This window comes from Gossypium hirsutum, chromosome D12 (assembly GCF_007990345.1).
Source record: "Gossypium hirsutum isolate 1008001.06 chromosome D12, Gossypium_hirsutum_v2.1, whole genome shotgun sequence".
Classification (NCBI taxonomy): Eukaryota; Viridiplantae; Streptophyta; class Magnoliopsida; order Malvales; family Malvaceae; genus Gossypium; species Gossypium hirsutum.
The window spans coordinates 10,210,404-10,236,429 of record NC_053448.1 but is presented as its reverse complement, the minus strand read 5'-3'; the positions used below and the strand labels follow the sequence as shown (position 1 = coordinate 10,236,429).

The 26,026-nt window shown below is 30.9% G+C and overlaps 2 long non-coding RNA genes and 1 other non-coding gene across 4 annotated transcripts; 1 reads left to right on the top strand and 2 right to left on the bottom strand.

Moving 5' to 3' along the window:
• Nucleotides 1-1,705: 1,705 nt before the first annotated feature.
• On the top strand, nucleotides 1,706-5,439 carry LOC121224668 (uncharacterized). 2 transcript variants are annotated; one of them, XR_005922357.1, is made up of 4 exons: nucleotides 1,706-1,826; nucleotides 2,318-2,408; nucleotides 3,080-3,185; nucleotides 4,880-5,439. It is a non-coding gene; the product is annotated as an uncharacterized lncRNA (long non-coding RNA). The 2 variants fall into 2 exon arrangements; XR_005922356.1 differs by lacking the exon at nucleotides 4,880-5,439 and having other exon boundaries at nucleotides 3,080-4,872.
• Nucleotides 5,440-19,162: 13,723 nt separating this feature from the next.
• Nucleotides 19,163-20,659, bottom strand: LOC107945776 (uncharacterized). Its single transcript, XR_001696729.2, has 2 exons — nucleotides 19,599-20,659; nucleotides 19,163-19,458 (listed from the first exon to the last, which is right to left on the bottom strand). It is a non-coding gene; the product is annotated as an uncharacterized lncRNA (long non-coding RNA).
• On the bottom strand, nucleotides 19,839-19,931 carry LOC121224855 (small nucleolar RNA Z122). The gene has a single exon (XR_005922598.1). It is a non-coding gene; the product is annotated as a small nucleolar RNA Z122 (small nucleolar RNA).
• Nucleotides 20,660-26,026: the final 5,367 nt, after the last annotated feature.

The window sequence follows — 26,026 nt, the reverse complement described above, 5'->3', positions numbered from 1 at the left end:
GTTTACCTCCTTGCCGGTATGTGTGGACAACATTGATACAGATAGTCAAGGATACATCACATAAGCCACATGACACATTCGTCCATGATTTTGGAGATTACTTCATCAGGTGTTAGGACACGTTCAGCAGCAGAGGAATCAACCAGCTGGAAACTACATGTATTATATATAAACAACATATTATGGTTCTGATATACACTCGTTAATATATTATCCCAAGCATTAAAAAAGCCCCAAACTTGCCAAATCGCTGCTTTACCTCAGGACCGTTGAGATTAATGTCCTTCAAGGACTCCATCACGCTATTGTTCCATTCAGTGCTTCAACCCATATTAGTTCTGAAAAGAGTAATCTAGATGCAAATTTTTTACTAGATTTAATTTTAAAAATTCTAGTTTCAATTTATTTGGAAAGGTTATAAAGTAATAATTGGCTAGAAATGATTCTCTTTTGGAAACAATCTTTTTATACTACTTGTCACGATACATATATTTGTGTGTATGATAGTTGACCAACATGCGCAAAAATTTATGTAACAAATATATTTATCAGAAAGTTATGTAAGAATCAAATGATGCTTTACTTGAAATGGTAATGTTAAAAGATTCAAAATTTATGATTCAAATTTTACTGTGTAAATCTTTTTTGATATATAAAAATATGAAAAGATAAATATACCCTAATAATAATAATTTAACTTACTTTGTAAAAAGAATGGTTTTTTTAATCATTTTTTAGTTTAGTGTCTGATTAACTCGAGGCACAAACTCAATCAAGGCATACTAGAGACAATTGGTTGTGATTTCTTAATATTGGATTATCGACGCCAAAAATTTACACTCTAAAAAAAAGAGCAAATTTTAGGCTTATAAGTCTAAAAAGCCCTTAAGAAAAAATAAATAAATAAACAATTAGACCTCTTGTCTTAATTGCATCAGATTGAGCCCTTAACATTTCATTAACAGAAGTCGTCTTTGACCACATTGACCGTTAAAATCAGTTAACGTGACAAACAAAACCTATGAGATGATGATATGTGGCCACAAAAAAATTAATTTTCATTTTTAAATGAAAATTGTTGGGATTAGAGCCGTCCAGCACTGATGTTTAAACAACCTATTTAAACAATTGCCCAAACAAACTTTCAAGACATTGTAAATGTTATTAGATGATGACATTTTTTACTTGGGCCTAAATAATTGTTTTTTCCTTAAGCAAAAGAATCTCAGGACGAGTTCATTTTATTTTAGGGTGAGTTTGGATGGGCGGTGCGTTTACCTGCGATTAGTGTAAAAACAGCGGTGGCGGTGAGATTAGATACTGTAGTGATACTGTAGCGTGAGACCCTTAAACTATAACAGCTAAATTTTTAGTGGTGTAAGAAATGGTGGTTTTGGAACCATAACTTCGACAAGAGAGTCAGTAAATATTTTTAATTTAATGTTTACGAACATTTAGTAAAGTCATATTAAATTTTAGTTAAGAAATTTAAATGTTTGAATAGTTAATTAAGTAAATAGGACTAAACTGTAAAAGCCACAAAAGTGGAGTTCTATTAACTAATTGTATCTATCAACAAGGAAAAGGGATTAGGTGGACTCAAAATGGTGATGACACCATATCAAAGAATGGTGGACGGTTTGGTTCACTAACTTTAGATATTTGAGTGGTTAAAATTTTTCTTTTGATTAAAAATATGGTAATAAGTGGTATTAGGTGAGAAAAAGAAGAAAACATTAGATTGCTTTACTTCTTCTTCTTCCCATAAACGCGAAACACCATTTTTGAACAATAAGAGTTTTGGCCAAGCTTCCTTTCTTGCTTGGGTGAGTTTTTGAGGTCCATTTCTATTGATTTTTATGTTTTGAGTTCATTTTAGCTTAGTGTAGCTAACCCGAGGGTTGATTTGTCAAATCGTTAGAAGTTTAGAGACTTACCATGAATGTGATAAGTGTATTTGTGAACTTAGTTGTTAAATCCTTGAGTTTGAAAGTTAAGTATAAGTATTTTAATAAATGATTTTTGATGATTTTTGATGATTTTGTGTTTAAGGACCTATTTGAGAGTATAGTAAAATGCAATGTGAAAAATATGAAATGATAGAAATTTTGGGCTGACATGAAAACATAGAAAAATTGGCTAGTTTGGTTTTGCATGGATTGTGGTTAAATTGTAAATTTCGATTTAAGGACTTAATTGTACAAATGTTAAAGTGTTTAGGGTAATTTTGTAAAATCACCTTAGAAAGGTTTATGAGTTTGAATTAGTTATTTTAAGTTGACTTTGAATGATTTAATTGAACAAAATTATTATTTAGATCAAGATACGCAACAACTGGACTTGAATCGTGAAAAGGCCAAAGTTTCAGATTAGTCGTCGGTACCTTTTTGTGCAATCGTGTAGTCGAGGTAAGTTCGTTTAATGGTAAACTAACTAATTTTGTTATTTGATGGAAATTTTATTTATTTTGTGCTTTGTATAATCTCTTTGTTTATAAATTGTAAATTTGTTATTTAGATGATAGTGTAAGTTTATGTAAATTAAGATAAGGTGTGTAAAATGTTGAGAATTATGGAATGTCATAGAAACATGACCCGTTTAAGCCTTATTAATACTTAGGATACAAATGACATGTCATTAGGGATCATACGCTTTTGGGTCCTAATCCTGGATGTCCTATCTGTGGCTGAAGTCCTGCATTTGTTGCGGATTCTCTACAGCTCGTGTGAGCAGCACCGTGCAGTCTAATATCCCAACCCATAGCTTGTGTGAGCAAGCCTAATTCATGACTCGTGTGATCATTTCAGGATACGATTATACTTACATGTACATGCACACTTTGTGTGAGCATGGTCTTGTTTATCCCAAGTAGATTTGTTTGGTTCAACGGGTATTACAAGTTCACCAACTTGTGAGAATGGTGATTGAAAATAGGAATCTGAGATACACATGAGCATGATAATGGAATAATGCATTAACTTTATAAATTGAGCCCTTTTTTTGGGTAAGTTCTTGTTTACGTCTTATACGAGCTTACTGAGCATTATATGTTTATGCATTTATTTTTCTTTTCTTGTAGGCCATCGGAAAGCTCAATCGGTTGGAATTTCGTTGGAACACAATCACACTAACCAATCATTTTTTTGGCAGCTTTCGGTTACATTGGTTAAGGTTATAAATGACATGTAATAGGGCTTAAACCTCATCTTGGCTTGTTTTGATTAGGTGCCAGGTCTATTTATATTTTTTTGTCCTTTTTAGGATGTTTTGTAAACATGGTGTAGATATGTGGTTTTAAATTCTTATGCATGCCCTTTTGAAAGTGAGTAGTATTGGTTGTTTTGGCATGATTTGGAGTGTGTTTGAATGTGGTTGGGTCTTATGAATGCTTATGGGAATGGTTTGGCTTGGTGCCAAAGTATGTAAGTTGAAAATGGCTTGTTTAGGGGACTTTTGTACTGCAGACGGCCTGGGACACGGGTTGTCAGATGGGCATGTGACACACACGACCATGTGTCACTTTTTATTTTAGGTGCAAGTGCCACACGGTCTAGCACACGGCTGTGTGTTCCAAGTCAGTGAGTTATATGGTTTGAGTACACGGGCATGTGGAGTAGCCATAAGGGCTGACCTTTGTCACAAGGCCGTGTGACCCCTATTTCTAATTTTTTTTCAACTTTTACTGTTTCGTATCAAATTGAACCTTAGTTGTTTCCAAACTATTTTTACGGCCCCATAGGCTTAATTTAAGACCCATATGTGTATTACATTATTGTTAATTTGAGTTATTGAAGGTTAGTATTATTTTTGAATAATTGTTCTGAATTGTATAGTGACACTCTGTGATCCTAATCTGGCAACGGAAACAGGCTAGGGGTGTTACATAAACCATGGTGGTCGTGTTTGACTATTTGAGGAAGATTAAGATAGACATGCCTTATCAATTAAGGATTATCCTTATTCTTTTAGCCTTTATTGTGTTTGACTATTTGAGGAAGATTAAGATCGACATGCCTTATCGATTAAGGATTATCCTTATTCTTTTAGCCTTTATCCTTGGTGATTAATATGTTGATGTTACTTGGTTTATTAGGCTTTATCTTGTGATAAATTTTAGAGCTTATTTATCCAAGATTATTATGCTATTAAGGTTGATTTTACATTTGTTTATGTATACCTACATAATTTTTTTCTCCACAAGAAAATGAATCCTAGAAAAAGTTTCATTTCATCTCAAACCATGGTGATCGTTTTTAGTTATTTCAGGAAGACTGAGATCGATATGCCTTATCAATTAAGGCTTATCCTTATCCTTTTAGCCTTTATCCTTAGTGATTTATATGCTGATGTTACTTGGTTTATCAAGCTTCATATTGAGATGAAATTTAGAGCTTATTTATCTAGGATTATTATGCTATTAAGGATGATTTTATCTGTACAAAAAGTGATCTAAAAGGCTTTCTTATTTGGCCTATAAATAGGAAACAATTCACATGTTAAAGATGCATATTTAGAGAGTGTTTGTGTTAATTTTATTGATTTGTTTTCTATCAATTTTTCTAGTATTCTTGCACTTAGTTAACAAACATTATTTGTGAGAGTTAAAGTTGTTTGTAAGTTAGGTATTTGGGTAAGTAGTTGTAACAAGTTGGAGCTATATATTAGGGCTACAATTGTTTCTTTTATAAGTGTAGATTGAACTTTGGCCAATAAGTGATTGGATCAACTGTTGAATAAACCATTCATTGAGTAAGACTCCACATGATAAGATTATTTCCAAACTGTATTAACAAACATTGTGCGTTTATCTCTACTTATTTGTGTTGCTTTCATTTATGTTCTTTATGTTATTCAAACTGAAGTCTGAACAACTATTTAGGCAACAATGAACAAGAAGCAAACTGGCTATTTATTTTCAAGTGGTATCAGAGGAGGCTTCAAGAGTTGGTTGAAGACGACCCTAGCATAGTTTGCTACCATGGAGGCTATGAAAGAAGGAAGTTTTATTTCTCGAGCACCTCTTCATGTTGGATCTTCAAACTATGCTTAATAGAAATCTCGGATGAGAGATTTTATCATGTTTATCGATGAAGCTACATGGAAAGCTATTGAAGAAGGATGGACAAAGCCTGAGGTGATTGATGATGATGGAGTTGTTGGAATGATGGTACGTTTCGTGGCCTAGCGAGAAAATAATTTCACTGATCATAACCCATGAATCCATGTATGAGGAATGAACCTACTTTGACAAGGTTGGAAATATACGTCAAACGATTTGAAAAAAAAAACACTGGTATAGGGTTGAAAACTCTGTCATTGTCGCAAACCTCGGCCGCAGTGAAAGCTTCCTAGGCTGTATGTGATCCATTCGGTAAACCCTCTCAAAAACCCTTTTAAAAGAGTTTTGCTCAAAATGAATATCACAAGTGCTAGTTGTGTATCAAATTGGGTAAGTCAAGGGGTGGTATTAGATGGATTGATTTCCTTTCCTTTTATTCAAAAACACGTTTTTGAATGCACATAATCATACATAACAATTATTAAGGGATTATCATAAAATTATATTATTTTTTAAAAAATATCAATATTTTAAAATCTCTTAATATAATCCTTAACCAAAAATCATAATTATCTAATTCGTAGTTCCGGTAATAGGCTTCACCCAATTTAAGATCATGAGAAGCCTATTTCACACTATTTAAATTGAATTGTCCGTGCATCGAGTAGCAGCAAAGTGGCATTTTTTTTATAGATTATGTAATCACGGTCAAGTTTGAATTTTGCTCAAATTTAAGATTTAATCTTTATACCTCAGCTTTTTAACATAATTTGGTATATCAACATTTACAATGTCCTTAATTAGTCCAAATATTTTATTTTGATTAAAATGATGATGTAATTTTTAAGAGTTATTAGCATCATTAAAATTATCTATTAAATTCACATCTATTTTAATGTCATTTTTGTTACATGGTTACTATGTGAGTTTTTTTTTAAAATTCAAAATTTCACTCAAACGAATTTAACAGAAAAATTTAATGGTATTAATAATTGGAGTTGAATTTTCAAATCCGAAAGTAGAAAGAATAAATTCTTAAAGATAAAAATATAAAGACTAAATTTTAAATGCACAAAAAATACGGAAACTTGAAGCATATTTTAACTTTCAAAATTTATTCTATAATTTAGTTTAAAAAAAAAACAATTAACGCCACATGAATCGTAATAAGAAATCGTACTAGTTTTAAGTGATAATAAGCTTAAAGGATTGATTTGATTTATTAGAATTTTGTGATGTTGTTAATAATAGTAATGTTTTGAGAATTAATTAATTTATTAAAACTTTGTAACGTTTTAGTATAATTTTTGTTTTACTTAAAATAGTTAATTAAATATCTTTATCATTTTTTATATTATCTTATGAAAACCAAATATGATATAACAAACTCATTCCATTGCTTATTTTTTTTCATCATTTAAATGATTCTTTTAGGTTTTAATTAATTTTTTTCATGTATTACGAATTATTAATTTCTTAGAAAATAATTTTTTCATGTATTGTAAAGGGGATAACTTATATTAGGATGATCCTAAAAATTAAAGCTTTTATGCACAAATAAAATTTGGCCAAATCATTAAATTTTAAAGACAATAAATTATTATTATACACTCATCCATAGACAAATTATTTTATGATCCTTCCCACTATATTATTCATTGTCCCTTCTCAATTATTTAATTACATTTCAACAATTTTTCCATGCCATTGAGACATGATTTTGATATTTTTTTTACCCTAAACTCTGAATCTAGAATTTTGAACCCTAAATCCAAAATCTAGAATCCCATACCTTAAACCCAAACTCTAAACCCGTAACCCTGAATCCTGAATCCAAACATTGAATCTCAAGATTCAAGGTTTGAAGTTTTAACTAAAATAATTACCAAAATTATGTGTCAATGACATGAAAAAAAATTACACAAAAATTACTTTTTTTTTAAAATTGGTTGCACAAAAATAAAAAATATTAACTTATGAAAAAAATTATTAAAATTTGTAAAAGAAGAAAATATGTTGGTTTATAATTTAAAAAATTAATTATTTTAAGTAATTTAATTAAAGTTAAATTAAGTTGGAGAAGATATTAGATATAGATGAGTGTATAATAATATTTCGTTATCTTTAAAATTTAATGACGTGACACTGCCTAAAAATTATACTTTTTTTAAGATGATCCTAATATAATTTATTCTGTATTGTAAATTAATTTTTAAAATTTTTTTTCATATTTACGGAACTGCATAATATCTTAAAGGCTTTTTTAGGTTTTAAGTAATTATTACGGATTTAGAGGTCTTTCAGAGTAATTATCCTAAATTTTACAAATTATTTAATTATTTAGCGGTCTTTTACTTTTTAAGTAATTCTTCTATGTTTTTTAATTGATTTAATTTTTGAAAGGTTTATCAAATATGACATTACCTTTAAGAAATTAATTAATTTTCACATAATTTAGGAATTACCATTAAATATATGAATTATTTAATTTCTTAACAACCTTTTAATGTTTTAAATAACACTTAAATTATTAAGTAAATTTCTATGATTTAGCAATGACTTAATTTCTTAGAAACCATTTAATGTTTTAAGTAGCTTTTAAGAAATTAAGTAATTTTTCATGGTTTCTTAAAAATATTTTCATGTACTAAGTGGATTTTCTACTATTTATGATTTACTTAGAAAAAATTACACTATTTAAATGATGGTTAATGTATTAAGTAATTCTTTAATGTTTTACAAATTACTTAATTTCTTAACTTTTTCGTGTTTTAAATAATCTTTTTAAGGATTTAAAATACAATGACAGATTAAGCTTTAAAGTTTGCATCTTTTGGAACCCCATGTGATGACCTGATGGTCAACGGTGTTCACTGTCCTAGGTGTGGCCTGGGTTCAAGTCGCGCTAGTCACGTTTGCTGTTCGAATTTTGCCCTGTTATTGTAATTCACAAAAAAAAAAAGTTCACGCCTTTTGTCAATTTGGTCTTGGTTCTTTCTTTTGAGTTAAATTTGATAATTAACCTTTTAAAAAGAGACAAATTATTTTTATTAATGGAAATATTTATTAAAACATTATTTTTTTTAATGATATGGTGTGGCAACCGCATGGTAATCCTCAACAACAAAGTATTTAAAATTACAAAAATATTCAAATAAATTCAAATTTCAATTTTAATCCTCAACAACAAAGTATTTAAAATTATAAAAATATTCAAATAAATTCAAAATTCAAAAATAGCATGCAATATACATAGATTTCCATGTTTAAAAATTTAACGTTTTAATCCATATTTCCATTAAAAAACAACAATCCGATTCTATTTAAAAGATTAATGGTTAAATTCGACTCTTTTTAAAAGGTAGAGTACCAAATTTAGCTAAAAAAATAAGGGTCAAATTGAAAAAGAATGTAAACTTCAAATATTTAATTTGTCATTATTCCTTTTGATAATAATACCTTATTTTTAAAAATTGTTTAAAAATACCATGGCTAATTTGTAGCCACATAAACAAAGGTGTTTAATGATTTTAAAAGAGTAATTATGATAAGATAAAGTTAAATATTTAAAGAGTTTGTTTTAGGGATGAAAATGAAAATTTTAATCTCTTAATTTAATATTAGAAAGCTATTTTTCATACCAAGTCGTCACAGTTGGGTATTTGTTTTATATTATTTAAAGTATCATGAATTTATATATATATATTATATTTCTAATAATTCATTTTATATGGATTTTAACATGTTTGTGTATGTATATTATATTCAGATTATTCTTGTGTCTATCATGTTTTACATAGCCTTTCATAATGTCTCGATTTAAAGATTAATTTTTTTTCTTTCATGTCACGTTTATATTGTCTTACTTCATCTTATATATGGTATAATTTATCATAGTAATTTAATTTAAGAACAAAAATATATTTGTATTTATTCATATACTATAGCAATATGAAGTTATAATTATAGAAAGTATTCTTATATGACATAGTTGTACTCATGCCATTTATCACTATAAATATTAGGCATATAACAAGTTATGTTTCTAAATAAAACACATAGTAAAAGTTGATTGAGTCTTAACTTCATTAGTATCGACATTATTGTCAGTATAGGAGGACGTGAGTTCGAGTGTGCTGAAGTACATTATCCTCCTATTGAAGGGTTGGGGAGGAGATATAAATAGTTCTAGACATTATATCAAAAAGAACAGATATGATAAGAACTTCTTTTCAAATTATTATTAAAAATGAGATTAATGTTAAAAAAATGATAAAATTACATAAATGAATGAAAATTTTATGGTAGAATAACAATATTATCACCTTTCAAATGATTTAAGGAATCCTCAATATTAATTATATTAATGAATAAAAGCATATAATTGCATTCATAGTCAAAGATTCCTTTCCAAAAAAATTAAGGAATTATAGATTCTCTCACCAATATGGTCAAAAGAAACTTGTATTTAAATTAAATTTAAATATGTAATTTTCGTTTTTATAGTTCGTGAAAAATATAAAGTGAAATCAATTTAAATATAGTAAATTATATTATACACGAAATCTAGGGGTTTCTTAGTTAAACGCCAACACCCTTTTATTTTATTTTCCGTCAACTCTACATTCAAAACCTTGTAAGAATTAGGAATCTTTTTCAAAAAAGGTATTTTCGATGAAAACTTAAAAAAAAATGCTTTGAAGCTAATTTTTAGCTTAGGAGGAATACTTTTTCTCTCAAAAAGCAATTTGTTTAGGAATGCTTTTGTTTCAAAAATATTTTTAGTCTAAAAACTGCTTCTTAGAAACAATACTAAACACACCTTAATAGGTTTTAAAAAAAATGAAATAATCCTTACATGGCTTAGTTAATTATTTTCCAAGTGGTATTTAAAATTCTGAATCAACGATCAATAATAAATTTAAAATTTTGAACAAATGATTAAAGAAAAATTATTTTATGAACCCTCCGTACCACATCATTTATGGTCTCTACCAATTAAAAATAAATACATCATCTTTTTTTCCACATCATATGTACATTGGACTAAATTTTCAAACCATTTCCTTTTTAATTGGAAAAAAATATGATGTGTTTATTTTTAAGGGTAAACTACTAAAATAGTCACTTTTGTTTGTCTCAAGTTACATTTTAGTCACTTATGTTTGAAATGCTACGTTTTAGTCACTTACGTTATTGTGTTGTAACATTTTAGTCACTAAGCCTTTAATTGTCGTTAACGGTGTAACGGTAAGCTAACGTGACGCATTAAATTATCATTTCAAACAAAAATTTTAGGTTAAATTATACAATTGATCCCCATATGTTTTCATTTTGAGAAATTTAACTTTTTTCTTTTATATTCTTTCAACTTTCCTTTTTTTTCTTTTTTTTTCCATTCTTTTCTGCTTCTCCCTCTATTTTCCTACCTTCTCTATCTCTTTTGTATTCTTTTAAATATCTTTTCTTTCTTTCTTTTATGTTCCCTTCTCCATATTCCAATTGTGATTTCAAAAGCTGCCTCAAATGATTTTCGTGCAACTTGGCACTTAAATCCATCATATGGTTAAATGCTACACATTAACAAGTAACCTTTAGCTGACTGTTTGACATAATTTGTAGATGCCTCACGTTTGAAATCCCAATTCTTTAAATTAATTATTAGATCATTCAAGCGAAACAACTTTGCAGATGCCTTATGTTTGAAATCCCATTTTTTTGAATTAATTATGTGGAAAATAGAGATGAAGAAGGGAGGAAAACAAAGGGAGAAGCAAAAGATTATGGAAAATAAAGAAAAAAAAGTTAAAAGAACATAAAAGAAAAAATTAAATTGCTCAAAACAAAAAAATATGGAGACCAATTATATAATGTAACTTAAAATTTTTGTTTGAAATGATGATTTAACGTGCCACATCAACTTACCATTATACTGTTAACGACAATTAACGGCTTAGTGACTAAAATGTAACAACACGTTAACGTAAGTGACTAAAACGTAACATTTTAAGCATAAGTGACTAAAATATAACTTAAGATAAACAAAAGTGACTATTTTAATAGTTTATCTTATTTTTAATTAGCAGGAACCATAAATTATAAAATAATTTCTCATGGTAACATTAGAAGTTGTATTTAAGGAATTAATTAGGCAATTTAGGCATTAAAATAAACTTATTTTTATTTAATAAATAGCAAAATTGGAAACAAATTAACTAAAAATTAAATATAGCCTCAAGATTTCAAAGATGATGGAATAAAAGGTAAAACAGAAAGATTTTTTTTTTCAAAAATTAAGATAAAAACATACAAACCTTTTTTATACTATTAAAATGAATTAATATTTTATGAAAATCAAGTCAAATAATTCGTGATTAATTATATTGATATGGAAGGAAACAATAACAGTCATTTATGCTTGTTTGTAATTTTATTATTTCTGTTATTTTCTTATTTTTGTTACTTACAATAAAACGATGTGTTATGGTTAAGTTCTGAGTAGTAGTGATCATGGCCGGGCCGGGCCAGGCCAGGTTGGGTTTGGGTCGGGTCCAGACAAAATTCTAGGCCTGGGTCTGGCTTGGCTCGGCCCGTATTATTATTATTATTATTATTATTATTATTATTATTTGAGTAAACACCAAAATTGTATCAAAAACCTGTAAAATATAATTAACCAACCAGAATATCTATACACTAACCAATCGACATATTTAATTTTATACAAACTATAAATTGTAAGCTAAATTAAATTTTCAACAATTAGAAAGGAAGGTATCCTAAAAAGCAACCAAAGAAATATCATCCTCATCGTCATTCTTGCAACCAATTTCTAACATGAAATAAAAATAAATAATTAGATAATCAAATTGATAAAAAAATAATATAAATTACAACAATAAAACGAAAATAATAATTACATGTTGAAAATCCCTTAGCTCGCATCCAATCATCCAAGCAAACAACGGCTTGAACCATTTTTGGCTTAACTGAACTCCTCAAATGTGTGATAACTTTCTTACCCATGCTAAAAGCCGATTCGGAAGCTACAGCCGGTATTGGAATTGCCAAAAGATCACAAGCCAATAATGAAAGCTCATTGTATCGAACTGAACTTTTACTCCAATAATCTAAAACATCTATTTGACTATTCAACTCAAGCTCCGGTTCTTACAAATTAATGTCCAACTGTGACTTTTCACTCCTAGTGCTAGATTCGTTTAAATATCGTTTATAATCATCACTCTCATCAAAATATCCCCCAAAATCATCACTATTAACATTGTGTTTATCCAAACCAGAATCAACATGATTTTTATCTAAAACATTAGAACTCCCAACTAAAGAGGAAGACGTGGATTTGGATTTCTTAACATACTCGTCAAACAAGAGTCTAAGATTGCTAAGGATGGTTTCAACAAAATCAGAAGCATGAATACCATAGATTGTAGTAAAACAATACTGCACATAATTCAACTTGTAACGAGGATCTAAAATTGCAGCACATGACAATATCAACGAATACTGAGCCCAATATTGATTAAATTTCTCTTGCATTTACTTAACCATTGGAGTTAAAAATGAATAAGGACCTTTAACTATATCAAGCAAGACCTTGTGAACCTTCTAAACCCCTCTAAAATAAAGATTAGTCGTTGGATAATTAGAACTAGAAAAAACACAAGTCATATCATAAAAGACTTTCAAAAATTTACAAAAAATAGCAACATTTCTTCACTCCTCGTTAGAAAGTGCAAACATTTAATAATCTTTATCCCGTTGGCCCCAATAATCTGGCACAGCTTTATAGTAAAGAGAAGATTCAAGCATCAAATAAGTAGAATTCCATCACACACACATCTTGACGCAACTTTTTGGTCACATTGAAATGAAAACTTTTGTTGACCACATCATAAATATCTTTTCCTATGAATTCCCGACTTTTTTATGTACTTAATTCAATTTCGAATCTTACCAACAACATCATCAGCAAGTTCCAAACCAGCTTTAACTATAAGATTCAATATATGTGCACAACATCTAACTTGAAAAAAAACACCATCACACAAAATAGCTCGGTTTGCACGAAAATGATTTTTAAGACAAGAAACCATAACATCATTATAAGAAGCATTATCAAAAGTGATGCTAAATTTTTTTTCTCTATACCCTGTTGAGATAAACATAAAACAAGTTCATTCGCTATGTTCAAACCATCATACGGAGGAAATAAAGCTCTAAACCTTATGACTCTCTTTTGTAGCTTCCAATCTTTGGCAACCCAATGAGCAGTAATCCAAATATATTCATCATTAGGATGCTCCGAGTTCCAATTATCGAAAGTTAGACAAATTAAACTAGGTGTTTTAGTCAACTCTTCTTTAACACAATCTTTCTCTTTTGCATAATACATTAGGGCATCCCTAGCAGCTGTATGTCTACTTATATTCTTAAAATTAGGACTAGAAATTCTCATCATATATCTAAATCCCAGTTCTTCAACTGTCCCAAATGAATGCTTGCACACACAAGAAAAGTAGAAATAGCTTGACGACACTCATCAGCATCAAACTTGTAGTTTTTTATAGATGAAACACCTCCTAATGATGGTTGAGTGGCTATGGTGTATTGAGTGATGTCCTTATTAACTTTTTTTCAAACAGCTATTTAGATGACGTCTTAAATGAGAGGTTCCACTAGAAGATTTAGCAGAGAAGATAGCCTTACAGTGATTACATTGTGCCTTCAATTCATTTTTGTTCTCGCATTCAAGCTTTGTCATTTCATCCCACACCTTTGAAGTGGTAGACTTTTGACATTTGAGAGCACTTTCATACTCATTAAACCCATCGTCCATAGGTATAGGAGTGTTCGAATTAGCCATAGTCATAAAAACTCAAGTCCCGAAATCCAAATAAACCAAAAGATTATATAACAAGTTGATTAAAATACTAAAAATATGTTAATTGTTTTGTTTTAGTAATACGTGAAAATAACAAGTTGTCTTCATCAAACACATCATAATGAATCGACAATTTCAAATAAAAATAATAGGGATAGATCTTTAACACCCCCACTAAATTTAATTTCATGCAAGAGCTTATTTTTAGGGCTAATTTCATCCAAACTTCAATTAAATGCAAAGTAGAATCCTATCCCTGCAAATTACATGCTCTATAAAAAATAAATCAATTTTAATTAGAAAACAAATGTTTCTATGATCATTCATCTGCTAAGAACACATAGACAGACTTCTTTACCTTGAATGAAATTCAAACTGCATAAATCCAATCCAAATTTATAAATAGAAGCATTTCTATTTCTCAATCTCATTATTTTCCTACTAGTAGATAAAAAATTTTAGCATAACATTACCATAATTTAATCAAAATTTAAGTTTTTCTTTCCCCCTAATATTTTGGAAGTTTACTTCTTTTTCAGAGGAATAAATAATCATAACTATGTTTTGAGATAAGGACACAAATTATCATCTAGAAAATCTGCTAATCCTACATTTAATTGCAAAATGTTGTACAAAGTAAAATTAAATTAAATTAAATTAAATTAAATTCTAAAAAGAAAATGTAAATGAAAGCTTACGGGAAAGGAAGCTAAGGTAAGCCAAATCGATTGCAATGTCGCTTCTTTCTACAATAAAACAAAGCAAAAACAAAAAAGATGAGATTAAATGAAGAAACTAAGCTTGTGATCTCAGTAAACATTATAATAAATTCATTCAACTTAAATCTCATGCAATTTTAAAATTCTGAGAACTTCATTTCCAGATATAAACATATAAACAAACGGTTTGCCGCTTAATTATTTGATTGAATCGTAGATTAACTGAAAGTTAATTGACAAATTTTATTTCATAAAAGAATGAGGAGAAAATGAAGTTACTCAGATTAACCAAAAACAAACAGACAGAAAATGGAAGGGATCCATTGTTTATGATTTCTTAAAAGATTCATATGCGAAAATTAAGCAAAATACAACGATTGTGAATGGTTTATTTTGAGAAAATTATTCGTTTTCTTTTTACATTGATTATCCCTTTTTGGTTTATATAAATAAGTTTCAAATAGAGCTCCATTTACCTTAAATACGATCGTTCTAACCTCTGATTCTAACAATGTTGTTTGATGCTTGATTCTGGAATTGGGTGGAGGTGGATCGGGGGAGGTGGTGAGTTAGGGCTTAGGGATTTTGAAGCTTAATTTTGGAATTAAGAAAAAAGAGAGGAGGGCACGATCTGAGTTAGGGCTTAGGGATTTTGGATCGGTGGAAGTGAAACAAAAGTTAAAAAGTAGTATATTTTAAAAATAACAAATATATATTTAATATATAATTCGGGCTGGGTCGGGCCCGGGCCAAAAAAGTTTTACTCAGAAAACGAGCCTCATTTATTGCCCAAACCCATATTTCGAGCCTATATTTTTACCCGAATCCTCTTATTTTTTGAGCGGGCCGTCGGGCCAGGTCGGGTATCCCAACCTATGATCACCTTTAGGTTTGAGTCATGTTTAAATGACGCGTTTTGAGTGTTATATTGTTATAAAACGATGCGTGTGGAATGGCACAATTGTCATAAGGGCTTGCAAATCGTTTCCCATAATCATTACTTTTTTCCCTCTTAAGCATGGTTTGAGGGGGAAATTATTATGAATTTACAACACAAAAATTTTACTTCTCACTTGCCCTTCTCTTGATCTTCTTCCTTTCTTCCTTATTCTTTTTATTATTTTCTTTGCTTGTTATTTTCTCGTATCAAAGGTATCAGAGCTTTTCCATCCTCCATAGTTGGTGAAGAAATGACAACCTAACTTCAGAAGGAGATGGGTCATCTGCTATAGGAGGTGACTCAGTTGCAAGTGGAGATTTCTCGATGGGACACTAAGCTTAACTCTCGTTTAAAAGAGGTCCGAGATAAGTTCAGAGGGGAGATCAAGGTTGAACTACAAACGTTATTTGAGCAGTACCTGGGACACCCACTTTTAATGCTTGTCACTAGTTCTTCTCAATACAAGAGGAAAGGAATCCTGAGAGGTCCTCCATCTGGTTTCCCTCCAAAGGAAGCCTTGGTTGCTTCTCCTATGGCAGATCTAAGGTACATGATAACACCATCATGAGTTGGCAATGTGGAAACACCAATGAGACCCTTAAAACTAGAATGTCTAAGATTCGATGAAGTGGATTTCAAAGGCTGATGGCCCAAATTGGAGCAATATTTTAAAGATGATGGAGTCAGTGACAGTGCTAAAATGAGGGTAGTCATGTTGCATGTGGAAGGGAAGACTCTTGATTGGCACCACTTCTTTGCTCAAAGACAAGGCGAGCTGCATTTGCTTACTTGGGACAACTACGTTCAAGGATTGAATGAGAGGTTTGGGTCCAGTACCTTCCTTGACCCCATGGTAGAACTTATCTCCCTCAATCAACAAGGGACAGTTGGTCACTACCATGATGTCTTTGTAAGTTTACTCAACCAGCTACAACTACCCTAGAGCAATGCTTTGAGTATATTTATTAGCAATTTAAAGGTAGAGATTGGGTAGTATTTGCAATTAATCAAACCCAAAACCTTAGTTGAAGGATTTTTTTTATTGCTCGCTAAGTTGAGAGCATTTTGATGAATAACCAGAAGAAAAATCCTCATGTAGGGAGTGGAGGGTACCCCAGGTTACCTACCATGTTTCTTACCCCAAAAGCCATCACCACAACAAACCACACACTCATTTCTAGAGGGGGTCCTCTAGTTGCCACTAGTCAAAAGGGGCCTATTAAATATCTCTCCCACAATGACATGGAAGAAAGGAGAAGAAAGGGCTTGTATTTTTATGTGCTACAAAGTATACGAGGGAACACAAGCTGTACTTTAAGCAAAGAAAGTGCAGTTTTGGCACTTCAAAGATCGAGTACTTAAATCATGTTATTTCCAAAAGAGTTGTAGCAATGGATAGAACCAAGGTTGGCAATGTTCTTCATGGCCAATTCTAGTTTCAGTGAAGGAACTAAGGGGTTTCTTGGGCCTTTCTAGCTATTATGGCAGATTCATTAAACATTATGGGACTGTAGCCTAGCCTCTGACTCAACTATTGAATAAGAAAGTACCTTGGGAATGGTTTGCCTTGGCTAATGAATCTTTTCAACAGCTTAAGCAAGTTATTTGTGTAGCACTTGATCTAGCCTTGCCAGACTTCACGTCTAAATTTTGTGTTGATGCTAATGCATATGGACAAGGTGTGGGAGCTCTGTTGCATCAGAAGATGAGGCATTTGGCCTTTTTTAGCAAAGCCCTTGGAGCCAAACACCAAGCCCTCTATATATATTACAAAGAGATGTTGGTTTTCCTTTTGACAGTAAAGAAATAGCACCATATTTAGTTGGAAGACGGTTTCAAATTTGTACTGATCACCAAAGCCTTCGATTTTTGGCTGACCAACAAGCTATAAGACCTTTCCAACAGAAATGGGTAGCTAAAATATTGGGGTACAATTATGTGGTAATTTACAAGAAAGGGTCCCAAAATGTGGTTGTTTTGCTTTGCTTAAAAGGCCTTATGGATAGAAGGCTCAATTGTTACAATACACTAGGAGCACACTCATCTCCGATCTATGCAATAAGGCTTGAGATTCTTGGTTGTTGGACCCTAAACTCAACAAACTCTGTCTTGACATTCAAGTGTAACCATCCTTACATCCCAAATATTCCTAAGATCAAGGAGCTGAAAAGAAAGGGAAAACTGGTGATTGGAGATCATGGCAACTTGAGGAAAAAACTATTTTAACATTTCCATGAGGGAGTCATGGGGGCTCACTCGAAGGTGCACGCTACGCGACATCATTTGGTTGGTCTTATGTATTGGAAAAGGTTGACCAAGGATATCAAGCAATGGGTGAAGGAGTGTGTGAGTTATCAGAAGTGTAAATATGATCAATTTGCTTATCTTGGTCTTACTTGGTTGAAGTCTAAGGTTGGCAAGATAGCATCTCACTTGCAGCTACCACCAAGGTCTTGGATCCTCCCCACATTCCATATTTCTCAGCTTGAGAAACACGTTGGGAAGGCCCCAATTCAATCTCATTTACCACTGGTGGGCACAGATGGGGCCATCATCAAGGAGCCTGTCCAAGTGTTGGATAGAAGGATGGGTGCTGTCACAAATGTCTTAGTAAAGTGGGCTATCACTTTCCCTGAAGACTTCACTTAGGAGAATCTACAACACCTTCAGAAAAGTTTTCCTGCATTTGATCATTTTCGATAGGGTGTAATCGTTATGGACAGTTTTTGTATTTCTATTACTGTTTGAATTTCTGTTTTGACCGTTGCTTTTATTAGTTATACGCAGCATTTTACAGGGCAGGGTAGTTAAGTGAGTTTCGACTTAGTAAACGGGACATTTTGGACTATTATTGATGTGTGGTGTGGCTGTAACGGTCATAGGAGCTGTTAGTATGAGGTTATGCGTGGCTTACGCTAAAATCAAATTCTGTTTTCTTCTTTTGTCTCTGTTATCCTCTCCTCTTCTTGAAAGTTCATAACAAAATCCACTCATTCATGAGATTCTTTTGTTTGTTTGAACCTCTATTTGTCATTTTGAACCAAAGAATTGCTGGTTTGTCAATGAATGTTCTTCAAATTGTTCCTCATTTTTTGCAAAATCTCACAAATTCTCAGTATTCTGTTTGGTTCTTTCTAGTATTCTGTTTCTGTTTGGTTCTTGAGAAAGAAAAGAAAATAAAAACAAATTAGTAGAGAAGAATATTGAAACTAAAACAAAAGAAATGAAAGGGTAACGTAGAAAATTAATGAAAATTTTAAAATATATGTTTATAAAGTAAAAAGAAAATTTTTAAATAATCTATTTTATTTCTGAAAAACACGTTTTTACTGAATTTATAAAAACTTCATAATTTAAAATTTCATTCATAGGAAGAAGTGTTTGAAGCAAATTTTAAAAGAGATCTGATTTTTTATGAAAAAAAGGGGCATCACGTAGCGGCCCCTGGTTGCGCAACACGCCGTATCGGCAGAAAATCTAACGCCGTTATGGTCGAGTACAAGAATGGGTAACGGAAACAAAGTACCAAGTACCAAATTGGAAAAATTAAATGTATAGATACTACATTGACAAATTTATTGAAGTACATGGGTAAATCTTGCCATTATCTCATCGGATAAATTATATTAAAATTTATGCAGCAATATAACAATATGATCAAAAGCAAAGTAGCTGCAGAACAAGATTCATACGGAAGCACACAATCAGAAAAGGCTGCATTAGTGAAGCGATATGGAGGACTGGGATTCATATGATTACCTATTTCTTAAGCAGTGTGAAATTAGGAAAGAACATGCGACGCATCTGCCATTCAATTATCACTAAACAGCTTGGTCCACTGTATCAATAGCAAGGAGCGCATAGAGTAATGTCATTTCATTTTTCTTTACTTATTTACAAATTGATAGAGTAGTATGACCAAACTCAAACTCAAACTCAAGTATAAAAAACAAGTACCAAAGAAAAGAAAAAGCTAACCTTTGAGGAAGAACCAACGCCCACAGACATTACCTAATTCAAAATCCTGGATACTAAAAATTCTCTCCAGGACCTCTAAATGCAAAGCTTTTAGATCTCTGAACATGGTTAGAAGCACCACAATTAAAAGAACTATGCATGTTATCATCACCGTCCCCTGAATCCTAGATATTTGTTAACCGGTAAGCCCATTCTCCTGTTCTTTTTTTCCTTTTAACGGTAGAGATGAAAGTTTTGGAGGTTGGAATCAGACTGACGTGCAAAAGGAAAAAAAAAATCTTCAAAGCTTTGCTCAGATACTATCCAGCAATTAAGCTGTCATCATTTCCCAATTTCCATCAATTTCTCAAAACAAAATGCTTTATTCTATCAAGGAACACTTTTTGGAAGCCAAAACCATCAAAGATGAAATAACTAAAAATGCCCAAATCAGAAACACAAAAAATCTTAGGATAAAAAAAAAGACAAAGAATGAAGCGATTAATTGCTCTCAGTTGAAAGGCCAATGTTTTCCACATCAGAGATCAAAAGAAGCAAGGGTTTTTCTTCCTCTCTAAATTTTAAGACCAACAAAAAAACCAAAAACTTCCAAGTGTTTGACAAAAAGCTTTCTTCCATAATCTAAAAGAAGAGGATATGTAACAAAAGGAACATTAACCTCAACCCTTAGAAAACAGAATCATGAAGCCACAATCAAACACAAAAAGCTTAGCAATTCGCCTTAAACCATAGAGAAAAAGGCTTCGAAAAACCCAAACTCCAAGATCTCTATTTTCAGTGTGGTTAAAGCAAATCAATCATCATTGAGCAAAAATAAATAAATTTAAAAACTGTGGAACTTACGAGAAAATGCGAGAATCCATAGATTGGAAACTGCATGTCCAGAAGTACCTTCGATATTGCATCTTTTCGTATCCTTCCTTGTGTTATTGTTTTATATATTAACACCGAGGATCATAGAGAGATGCTATTGAGAAAGTGAAGAAATTTGAGAGATCAATTGGGTGTTAGAATTAGAAAAGGCGGGGATTTTGATAGGATTCGGCTGGTTGAGATTTGATTGTTGGGGTGGTTCTATATAATGTGGGCGAAGTTAGGGTTTATGGAAACGTGGATGAAAACTGTATGCCCATCGGGTCGACCCGGGTGCAATTCCATTTTTAGGGTAAATTACAACAATGCTACTAAACTATTAATATGTTTACGTTTTGGTCACTCAACTTTAAAAAGTTACAAAATGGTCGCTAAACTATTTGAAGTTTTCATTTAAGTCACTGAACTATTCAAAATTTTTCATTTAAATCACTAGATTGTTCTTCATTTTTTAAAGTTAGGCTAACAAGCTTTAAGCGGTGATTTGATAATCGGTATGATGGATCAATACCCATAAACAAGTAAAAGAATATACCGTAGATCTAAGTCAACCTAATAGCCAGTGTCAAGATTGGAGAAGAAAATTGTTTGAATTTTGATTCGGAGATTCATGACTTTTAAAGTTGTTTCATGAAAAAAAAATTGAACTATGGGAGATAAGGGGAAAGAGAGTTTTCAATTGGTGCATTCGATGTGAAAAGAGAAGGCCATACAACAGCTTTAACAACCTAGTGACTTAATGAAAACTTTCAAATAGTTTAGTGACCAATTTGTAACTTTTTGAAGTTGAGTAACTAAAACATAAACTTACTAATAATTTAATAACTTTAAGTGTAGTTTACCTTTTTTTTAAGGGTAAACTATAAAAGTAGTTACCCAACCTCTATTTTTTCACTTAAGAAAATCTATTTAATCACTAAATGAAAACATTTAGCCACTCATCCATTAAAAAAATTATTTTAGTATACTTTATAAATGTTTGGAGATATGTTTTGTACCACTAGCTCCACTTGTCGATTAACGAAGTTTCATATTTTGTAGGGCTTAAAGCAATGTCAATGAAAGGGGATACCAGCCTTATAATAAGTTTGGGGATTAGCTTGGATTTTGGCATTTGATTTGTTACATGTTGAGACATTGTGTTGGTTTTGGATTCCTAGTACACATATGGCATATTGGTATGATGGTTTTGCTTTTATTTGACCTTTGGAATCAAATTTGATGTTAAAAAAAGGTTGTTTTTATGAATATATGATAAAGATAAAAAAAATTAGCAAGTATTGGTATAGAATAAGATGACACCATACAAAATAAAAATAAAAATCAAATACATGCTTCTGAACCTATCCAATTAGGCTTCACATTTAATAATAAAAAAAATGTAAAATTATGGGTGAGTAAAACTCGATTCAATTAAAAAAAGATTAAATTTGAGTTTCGAGTTGGAGTGAAGTTGAATTTTATAATTCAAATAATAGATTGGAATAAATGTAAACTCTTAATATTTTGAAAGGGAAGGAACAAATTTATAAATCAATGTTGATAGCATCATGCATTACATTTTGGTTTATAGAATATGTCTTAATTGAATATTGTAAAACTTCTTCCTATACCTATTTACAATATTATTTCTCCATGACTCATTTGCAAAACCCCACCAAACTAATCTCTAAAACCAAATATGTATAGATTAGAAAATTTAAAATTAAAAAAATAACTGAAATTTTTAACATTTAATAAAGTAAGTAATTATTATGGAGATTAATCTCTCAACCATAAAAAAAAGTTTAAATCAATCATCCAGCACATCAAGTCTATTCTTTTTTATAGTTTTTTCATTATGTGTTGTTAAGTATGTGACATATTGATGATGTGATATTCATAACATAGCTTTTAATAATTAATTTAATTCTAATTTTTAATAAAATTATAAAATTCTCACACATTTTCAAAATATAAAAAAATGCATTTATATCTAAAAATGCCCTTTTTCAGAAATTAAAATATGATTAAAAAATTAAAAAAAGCACTTGTTCAAGTTTAATGAGCTCTAAAATATTTGTAAGACTACAAGTATTAAAATTAATTTAATTCTAATTTTTAATAAAATTATAAAATTCTCACACATTTTCAAAATATAAAAAAATGCATTTATATCTAAAAATGCCCTTTTTCAGAAATTAAAATATGATTAAAAAATTAAAAAAAAGCACTTGTTCAAAGTTTAATTGAGCTCTAAGTATTATTAAAAATATATATTGTTCTTTAAATAGAATATGTAATATAAAAATTAAAAAGTTATTAAATAAATCCAACAATTTTCCATCTCCCTCTTCCCTCACCCCTTCTTTAATATTCAACATTTTCCCCCAAAACCACCGCCAAACCCAGATTTCAGTTGACCTCTGCCGTCACCGTCCACCGTCCACCGTACGCCATCGACCATCAGCCTAGAACGCTATCAAAATTTGACCAAAATCTTTATCTCCATCTCCTTTTCCATATTTCCCAATTAGTTTTTGCTAAAAAAAAATTCAACAAATCCTAGATCTACAAAAGAAACTTGAAACTTTCGCCATCTTCTGCCGCTCCAAAGGTCACCTTTGCAATATATAGTCTTCACCCACACCAACCACATCTCCATCTCCGTCTCCTTCGTCTTCGTCTCTGCCTCAACCCACGCACCACCTCCTCCCCTTTTCGCCTCGGGTTTTCCCTCTATTCATTTTGCAAGTTTTTTTTTGTAATTTTTTATATATTTTTTGACTTTTTAATTTTAGAAAAAAATATAATTTTATTAGAATTACGACCAAATTGAGATGATTTATAAATGTTGAGGATTAATTTTTCTATAATCATGATTAAATTGATAAAATATGTAATTATTGAGGACTAAATATGTTATTATAACAATTTTAGAACAGCCGTGTCATCCATCTATCACAGACTTAATATAACGGAAAAGGACAAAAAAATAAAAAATAAAAAAATAAACCCAATAAATTGGATGATCAATTTAAAATTCTTTTACTTTTAATTTTTTTACTCTTGTTGAGTGATGACCGATGCAGTTTATCCAAAAAATTACCTATAAGTTAAAAATAATATTTAACTAAAAAATATAACTGAAATTTTAATATTTGATAAAGAAAGTAATCGAAAACAATAATTAAATGATTAATTTGAATTTATGGAAATTAACAAAATTAAATAGAAAAATCTAGTTAAAAATTTAAAAATGACAAAGAAAATATAATTTAACTAGTCTTCTTTTCTGTGCTATGCACAAGGTTTAATGTGTGAATAAAACCATTTAGAACATAATATATTTATAATATTTTGAATATAATAAATGCTATAAGGGTTGTGAAATACAAATATTAATATTTTTTTTGGCACAAAGTACAACCAACCAATTGTGATTACAAACCAGTGAAATTCCTAAGTAGTAGTAACTAGTAAGAGACGATGCATTTAAATCTTTATGCAGCAACACTAGAGCTAAGTCTGGGGTTCTATAAACCTCTATAAACTATTAAGATTATGACCAGCTAATTTAGCCATACGTGGTCAGCAACTTTGATGTGGTCTCTAGGAATATGCTCGTACACTCCAATTGTGTTTTAGGAGTTGATTAGTTAGTCACAACTTTGTTATCCTATTAACAATAATCTCTCCAGTCAAAATCAATTCAACTACCATCGCATTGTCATATTCTAGACCCAAATGTCTATAGTCAGCTTCCCATGCAATTTGGAATCCTTCCAAAATAGCTCTAGCTTAACTTTAAAAATTCTCTCATTCCCAATTCTCATTGTGAAGCCATGTAACCAGTTTGCAGACGAGTCTCTGAAAAATCCTCCTATTGACGCGCCATTAGTGTTATTCGAAACAACACCATCTTTATTTAATTTGACCCAACCTTGCTCCGAAGGCATCAAATGTTTAAGACTGGCTTTAGTTTATCTGAGAAGATCACCTATATTTGATTTCTCCGTGGTCTTAGTCCATGCTAATGCTGTAGAAATTATTGATTCGATCCTACTATGGTTGTCTTTGAAAATAAAATTATTACGAGATTTCCATAACGACTAACATATGATGGAAAACAAAGTTGGCCAGTTCACCTCTCTACTACCAAGACCTTTCTGATTAGCAAAGTTCAACACTAACCACTCATTAAGATCAGATGTTAAGAAGATATTTCTAGCATTGAAAGGAACCACGACATTCTAGTCTGCTCTCGAAAAAGAACAATCCTAAACTGCGTGAATACCTAACTCAATAACATGACCGCATCGGGGACAATGGCTCTTATTTGACATGTGCCTTCAAGATCTCTCACTATTGGTCAAAATGCGACTCTCAACAATAGCCACAAGAACAATTGAACTCATTGCGGAGCTTTCCAATTCATAGGCGAAGCAAAATTACCAATAGAGTAAATACTTTTTTTAAGTTTCAATAGAAGAGACCGAGTCATTTTGTGACTACTTCCACGAGATACAATCAATATCTGCAGTCGGATCAAGGAGTAAAATGGCTGCAATGTGGAGGAGGATATGGTTAGGCAACAACTGATTTAGACGAGGTCAATCCCAATTCCCGATATTATCAATCATGTTACAAACTCTAAGCCTCATCCAGCAACTCTATCACTGTATAGAAAAATTTAAGAGGGCTAACCTGTCTAACCCAAACATCATTCTGAAAATTAATCACGTGTCTATTGCCAACGGTCCAATATACACTATTGAGAACCTCGGGCCACACTCTCATGATAAAAAGCCAGATGAAGGAGTGGCAACTCCTTGAAATCGAAATTGACAACAGTCCCTGAATGTTATATTTGCTCTTCAAGACTTGCACTCATAGAGCCTCAGTGTTAGCAACAATATTAAATCCAATTTTAAAAGAAAATTCTTATTCTGATCTGCAAGATTTCGCATTCCAAGACCCCATTATCAAAAGGTTGGCAGCATTCAGACTTGAGAAGCAATACTTTGAGGGGAGATCAAACTACTACGCCCAACTAATGGAAGCTTTAACAGTCTCAAGAGCCTTAAATTGTATTGTAATCCAGTAAATGCCTTTTATTATTATTTTTATGACACCCTTGTACAAAGCCAATATTTCTAGAAAACCATGCATAGTAAGTGAATTATTGCTGATCACTTAAAAGCCAAATCAAATTTTCTCTACCTGTGCAAAATTATATATGATTTGAATCAATTTTCTAGTAACTATTATTTGAATCTATTTTAAAACTTCATGTTCCTTTTTTGCTTTCTTGATTGACATCAATAAATAATTGCAGGGTTATGTGATATTAGAGAACATGGAATCCTGAAAAAAATTAAGAGCACAAAGAAAGCAATTTTTCCTCTACGTAAAATTAGGCTAAGTTGCAATTTTAACTTTTGTATTTTCAATTTTTAATTTTTGAAATTATAATAGTTTGTACTATGATTAATATAACTTAAGAAAATTAATATGTAATATTTAAAATAAATATAAATTAATTAATAATACTCATCAAAATGATAAAAAAATGA